A 6,609-nucleotide genomic window follows, 5' to 3' on the forward strand; every position below is an offset into this window, starting at 1 on the left:
GAGAACTGTTTAAGTACATTTAAAGGTTATACAATTGAATATATTTTGCCAGGAAACTTTTTTCTATTATCTTCAGAAAGGATCTTTCTTTACCTACAGATCAGGAATTAATTCATTCAAGGATCCACTCAATACCATTATAACTGTCATTTCATATGTTCTTTTCATGACTGACTCTGCCCAAATGAAATATAGCAGATTGTTTACTCAGTTTTACCAGTTATACAGCGTGTCTTCCTCTAGTTCTCACTTTTAGGATTATAGACATAAAAAAGTGTAGATCACCCTAAATTTACACTGGGTCATATACATGTCAGATAACATTTTTACTTTGTTCCTTCACAACAAAACAAAATAAAACAAACTGATTTCATGAACCTCAGGGGACACACACACACATTTTATAAGTGAATGGGAAGAAAAATATTAAAACTTCTATTCCTATTTATTTTTATCTTATTTTCATCTTTATTTTTTTATTCTCTATTCTCTATGTTCTTAATAGATCAGCATAGCAGTACCTGCATACAAAGATTCATATACCTATGATGGGGATGTTTGTGTGCCTATCTTTACTAATAGGGTTGATGGTGTGAAGTTTGGAGAGGTTTCCCATAGGAAATCAAAATTATTTCCATTTAAACAGAATGTTTCCTTTTTAATTTGATTATTCAGTCATTCAATAAAGTTTATTTAATACCTAATATGTACCAATTATATAAAGTGAGGTATAAATTGAGGTATTGCAGATTTATCAGTCAAGATAAAACAATCAACACAAAATTAAAACATCAAAAATCTCTAGCCCCATGGAGCTTAAAGTTGGGGGTTTCGCTTAACAAACTTAAAATAAGATGGCATAAGAAATATTTGCCAACTTGCTTTCCTCTTTACTGAAACATGAGCTTCTATAGGACAGGGACTAAAAATGTCTTATGACTATTTCATGCTCGGTACAGTATTTGCCATTTGATAAATATTTAATACATGCTTTTTGAATTACATTGAACTAAACCTTCTGCTTCTCCGCCATTGAAACTCTGGGAACTTTTTTATCCTGTTAATCTTCTTGAGTGTTTAGATGATTTGGAGAAGGTGTTTCACTGTCAATTATCATGTTTGATGCAACTCCTTTATGAAAGTCCCTTTGGTCCTTAACAATTTCTCTGATTTCATCTAACTCTACTAGAGGCTTTCTTTCTGCCTACAGAATATCTCCATTTCCTCACTTATGGAAATGCACATTTTTACACCAACAATCATCACTATCTGGACCAGAACTTTCACTCTCATCTTTTTACCTATTTAGAGACTTTAAAACAGACGATTTCTTACCTTTCACTGTATAAACCACAGACTCCATTTTGGTTATCAGCAGTGCAAAATTACTTTGACTGATGGAAATTCTATCATATAGTTCTCCCCCAATTACTTATGGTGGATTTCCTTTCTATTATTTAAACAGGCAAAAGTTAGTGAATTGCTCCAGAGTTCCTAAGAATAACTTGTTCCCAATTACTGCTAAGGAATCTTGAGTGAAAGAGAGGAAACTGCCTTTTATTTAGCACTCTACTATGCTTCAGATCTTTCATATATTTTTTTCTCATTTTAACCTCACCAACCTAAAAATAAGGTTTGTGATTTCCATGTCTTACAAGAAGAAACTTGTCTCAATTCTCAGTTCTATAATGACTCTGAAGACCTCATCACCCCATCTGCAACTCTATCCCGAAACATCATACCAATCAAATTTGCAGTTAAAAGATTGAATTTGACACAAGTGACCATGGCTGAAGCCACTTTATTTCACTTTAAAATATAGTCTCTTTATTCATTTTGAATTGCTCCACACAGCTGATTTCCTCCCATCTCCATACTTGAAAGATTGGGTCTGAAAGATTGCTTATTTTCTGTGTCCTATGGGAAACAAATGCTCACTGGTGACTGCAGGACTGTAGTTTCATTAAATTGATGTCTTATGAATTTAACAACATTTGGCCATGTCTGTAACCTCGCCAGTAATATTGGGAACTGATCAGCATGGTTGCCTAATTCTAGGAGCCTGAATCAAAATTTGGCCGTTCTGAATTTCCATTCCCATCAATTTTGCCACCTTTCTTCATGAGTTATACATCATCAGTCACAGACCTTACTCTGTGACAGTAGAAAGAGGTGTCAGGCAGTGCCGTGACTGAATATGTCTAACTAGACTCAGAAGTAATACAGGGCCCACTGTAATGATTTCATTTCTACAAAGTATAGGTTTAGTTTTTCTTCCTTGATTTATTCATACAAAAACACTACATGCAAATAACTAATTTGTTCAAGTGTTTTAAGCAGCGGAAAGGAAAAACAGACCAATAACAAAATGCAAGTCATCTAGTAAGCAGTGTGAGAGCAGAAACAGTAGATATGAATTCAGAGAGTGCTATATTGTGAAATATATACATATTTATGCTAAACATATAAATATTTAAGCTAAATACAAAGGAGACATAGTAGACTACATGTTAATTTCTTAAAGTTGCTTTTTTCTACTGAACTAATGAAAGACATTTGATTATGAGTGCATGATGTTTAAATCATACGCTAATTGCAAATGAGAAATGAATGTAAAAATGAGAAGATATCTGGACTGACCATGTGGCATGTAAGCTTTGGAAGATGAGTTAATTCAACAAATAAAACTCTGTATAAATGAAATGTTATTTAATATGAAGAAAAGATAGTACACCAAAAGCCTACAAATAGCAATATTATTTCTCTTCACATTCTTATTAACTTCCCATTTGCTACACATGAAGATAAAATTATTTCAAACTTTTATCACAATATTTGTTTGTCTTACATGTACCACCTCCATGGAGCCTCCTCTAATTTCCTTAAGGAAAACAATTAATTATCCTTTCTTCAGCCAAATGCAGCACAACCTGAACTACTGAGTGATGAGCACTTGTTATTCATTGCTCAAATGTCTCCTTTCACAAACTGGACCAAGAAGTTTCTAAGGAAAGAATGACTGAGTGCTATGCATCAAGAAAACCCTAGGACGTAGCATTGTACCCAGCACAAAATTGCTCTTAAAGTGAGATGAAGAAATATACAGCAATACACATTATAACTACAGCACATTCTTGGTAACATAAAATTAAAGGAGTCTGGGTACTTTCTCTGGTAATGTATGACCTGCCATACTAAGGTCTCCAGCTAATAACTTCAAGGTCTCTTAATTTTCTCATAACTGTTCTGTCCCTGTTCCACTTCCCAACCCCATTTGTTACAGTTCCATCCATCAGAAAACCAAGAACATTACTTTGTAACTTCATTCTTGACCCCAGACCCTTGAATTCAAGTTAAGCCAATACAGTATGGTAAGAGTCATCCTTGTCCTGAACCAACCTATTTGACTCATCTAAATACTATACACATTCCTCTGTGATATATTGTTTTAGTCATTTTGCACTGTGTGAAAATCTCAGTACCTTTCTAGAGGCAAAAGTGAAAAAGGTTTTGCAAAAACAAAGCATCTGCATAAAGTCATGGGTAAAAGATTTTGTTCCCTATGTTCCCAAAGGCTTACAGCTCAGACTCTTGTTCCAACAATAGATCATGGTGTGTATTAACACGAGGGAGTACTTGGCTTTTCCTTCATATAAATGCTTTCAGCAATGTTGGCATACAAGCCAGGTTTTCCTGCTAACCTGCATGAAGCTATTTCACTGATTTTGTAATAAAGTATGTCAGATTCATTTTCACTCACTGTACACACTGAGAGCTTAATGCCATTCAGGGCAACTGGCTCAGCAATGTTTTCTTTCTTTTTCTACCCCCTCTTTTTTCATTGGAAACATTTCCCCCCAAAAAATGAATAAGTCTTACAGTCAAGATGTTAGTTGTGTAAAAAGCATTAAAAGATGTGTTTTGTTTGTGTATTATAGTTGATGTATTTGTCACTTTAGATAATCCAGGTTTAATTCTAAGAGTCTGATATTACTTGGTTGCCCAATTTGCTTTATTTTTCTAACTTGCCTTCATACTTTTTAGACATTTATTATATAGAATAACTTACAAACATTTTATTTTAAGGGAGATAGTGTCTACTGCAAGATTTAAAGTAGTGGAGTAACATGATCTCTTTTCTCTTAAAGACATATCTCTAGCTGCTAGTAAGAAATGGATTTGGGGTGGGGGTGAGTACAGAAGGGAAGAAAACAGGATAATCAAGTAGGTCAGGCTGTGATCTGAACTAGGGCGGGTAAGGCAGGAATAGAAAGAAGAGGATGGCTTAAAAGGTACATTTTGAAAGAAGAATTAAACAACGTAGATGGACAGTTCTTTCTTGAGGCTAGAATGCCCTTCCATTCTTTATCTGGCTAAATGATACTCTTCCTGCCAAGCTTCCATATCCAGGAAGCCTTCTCTACCCTTCTCTCACTGAATAATGGTCTTCTGATTGATGCCTTAGCACCATGCCTTCATCTTACAGAAGAAACTCTCTCCAAGCATTTCTTTACTTGCTTATCATCCTCAGGAGACTCTGAAGTGTTCAGAATCAAAATCAACACTTTCCATTTCTGTAATTGTGGTGCCAAGCAATTATTTTAATATGCACTGGGCTTATTGATTAAGAATGTTTGGCTGTATTAAACAGAATACTTAACTTTCAATGGCTTAAATATTTGATTTTTTTACATAGAACAAGATGCATAGAGGCAAGTGTGCACTGAAGTTCATTCAGTTGCCCAATTTCCTTCATTATTGCAAAATAGCCTTACTGGCAGTAAACACTGTATTTGCATTCAAAGCCAAACGAACTGAGAGATCTGGAGACAAACTTTTTCTTTTCTTTTTATCAGATAAAGCCAAACACTTTTCAGAAACTTCCCCAAACTGTCATGTTGAATTGGACAGAACTGCTTCCAAGAAACTCATAGGTTCAAGAGAGGCTAGGAAAGCAAGTATATAGATTTTCTGTCTTCTGTATCGAAGTGAGAAGGAAGAAGGGCATCTGAAATCCTTAATAACTGAGTGAGTCAACCGTGCATGCTTCACCAGATGTTCAAAACCATATTTTAATAAATTATATAAATATTTAATGATTAATAAATTTCAGGTAATATATACTCATCTATGCTAAATTAATAAAAGACAATTGATGATTAATCTCTACTCTTTGATATAAAATTGTGCTCAAATTAAATTTTAAATATTCTTTTCTGTTGTAGATATTAACTCAAATTTGACAATCATTATAAAACTTAATTTGCAGGCTTATAGAGACAGTGGTCTCTACACTTACATGTTTCTGTTTAATAAGCTTGGATTGTCATAACAAAATACCATAGACTAGGCTGCTTAAACAACAGAAATGTAATTTTCTTACAGTTCTGAAGGCTGCAAATTGGAGATCAGAGGGTCAGCATGGCTGGGTTCTGGTGAGAGCTCTTTTCCCAGCTTGCCAATGGCCACCTTCTCACAATGTCTTCATATGTTGAAGAGAGAGAGAGAAAATAAGAAAGGGAAAGGGAAAGAAATATTTATTTTCTTTTTATAAGATCACAGTCCTACTGTGATTAAAGCCTTATCTTTATGGATTCATTTAACCTCAAATACCTCCTAAAGACTCCCATCTCCTGATAGAGTCACCTTGGGGGTTAGCGCTTCATTAAATGAATTTGGGGGCAACACAATTCAGACCATAGCATCTATATAGCCAGCTAGCTATTTTCTATGATTTGTAAAAACACAAAAACAATGGCGACAACAACAGCAAGAACAAACCAATTTTTTCAGCCGGTCCGTGAATACGTACATTTGGATGTCTGGCATTAACTTATATCACTTTTACATTTAAATGCATTTCATTTAGAATGGGAGGTGAAATATATTGTATATTTTTTCAACAGTTCTATTGGACGACGTAATGTTTCACACACAAACACACACACACACACATGCACACACACACACACACACATTCCTGAAGGCATCATCACGATCAAGGCAAGTAATATATCCATCACTCTTAACTTCTTTCTCATGACTTCTTTCTCATGACTTCTTTCTCATAAAATAATTTGTCTTTCCTCACACCCTCATCCCAAGGTAAGTGCTGATCTTCTTTCTGTTTTCTGTCAATATATTTGAATTTTATAAAATTTTACACAATCATATAGGATGGATTTGGGGGGATCTGATTTATTTCAATCAATAAGTTTTGAGTTTTATCCATCTTTAGTATATACTGATAGTTTATTCCTTTTTATTCAGTAATTCAGTTCTTTTTATTCAGTTTATTCCTTTTTATTCTTTTAATACAGTATTTCTATTATGGCCATACCACAATCTATCAATTCATCTACAGACAGACATTTGTTGTATCCATTTTTTGGCAAATACAGATGCTATAAATTTTGTATACAAATATTTATGTAAATATATGCCTTCATTTCCTTTCGGTAAATATTTAGGCGTGAAATTGTTGGGTAGTATGGAAGGTGTATGTATAACCTTTAATGAAATATTCAAAGCCTTTTCTAAGTACTTGTACCATGTACATTCCACCAGCATTGCATGAGAGTTCTGGTTACTTCACATCCTCCTGACCTC

General features: G+C 34.2%; 1 long non-coding RNA gene across 1 annotated transcript in view; it reads right to left on the bottom strand.

Annotated features, from left to right (window-relative positions):
• LOC137227091 (uncharacterized) overlaps positions 1–5,443 on the bottom strand; it is a 185,043-nt gene extending 179,600 nt beyond the window's left edge. Inside the window, exon 1 of the long non-coding RNA XR_010944689.1 lies at positions 5,384–5,443. This is a non-coding gene — a long non-coding RNA (uncharacterized lncRNA). The remainder of the gene's footprint in view (positions 1–5,383) is intronic.
• Positions 5,444–6,609: the final 1,166 nt, after the last annotated feature.

Source organism: Pseudorca crassidens, chromosome 7, assembly GCF_039906515.1.
Source record: "Pseudorca crassidens isolate mPseCra1 chromosome 7, mPseCra1.hap1, whole genome shotgun sequence".
Taxonomy (NCBI): Eukaryota; Metazoa; Chordata; class Mammalia; order Artiodactyla; family Delphinidae; genus Pseudorca; species Pseudorca crassidens.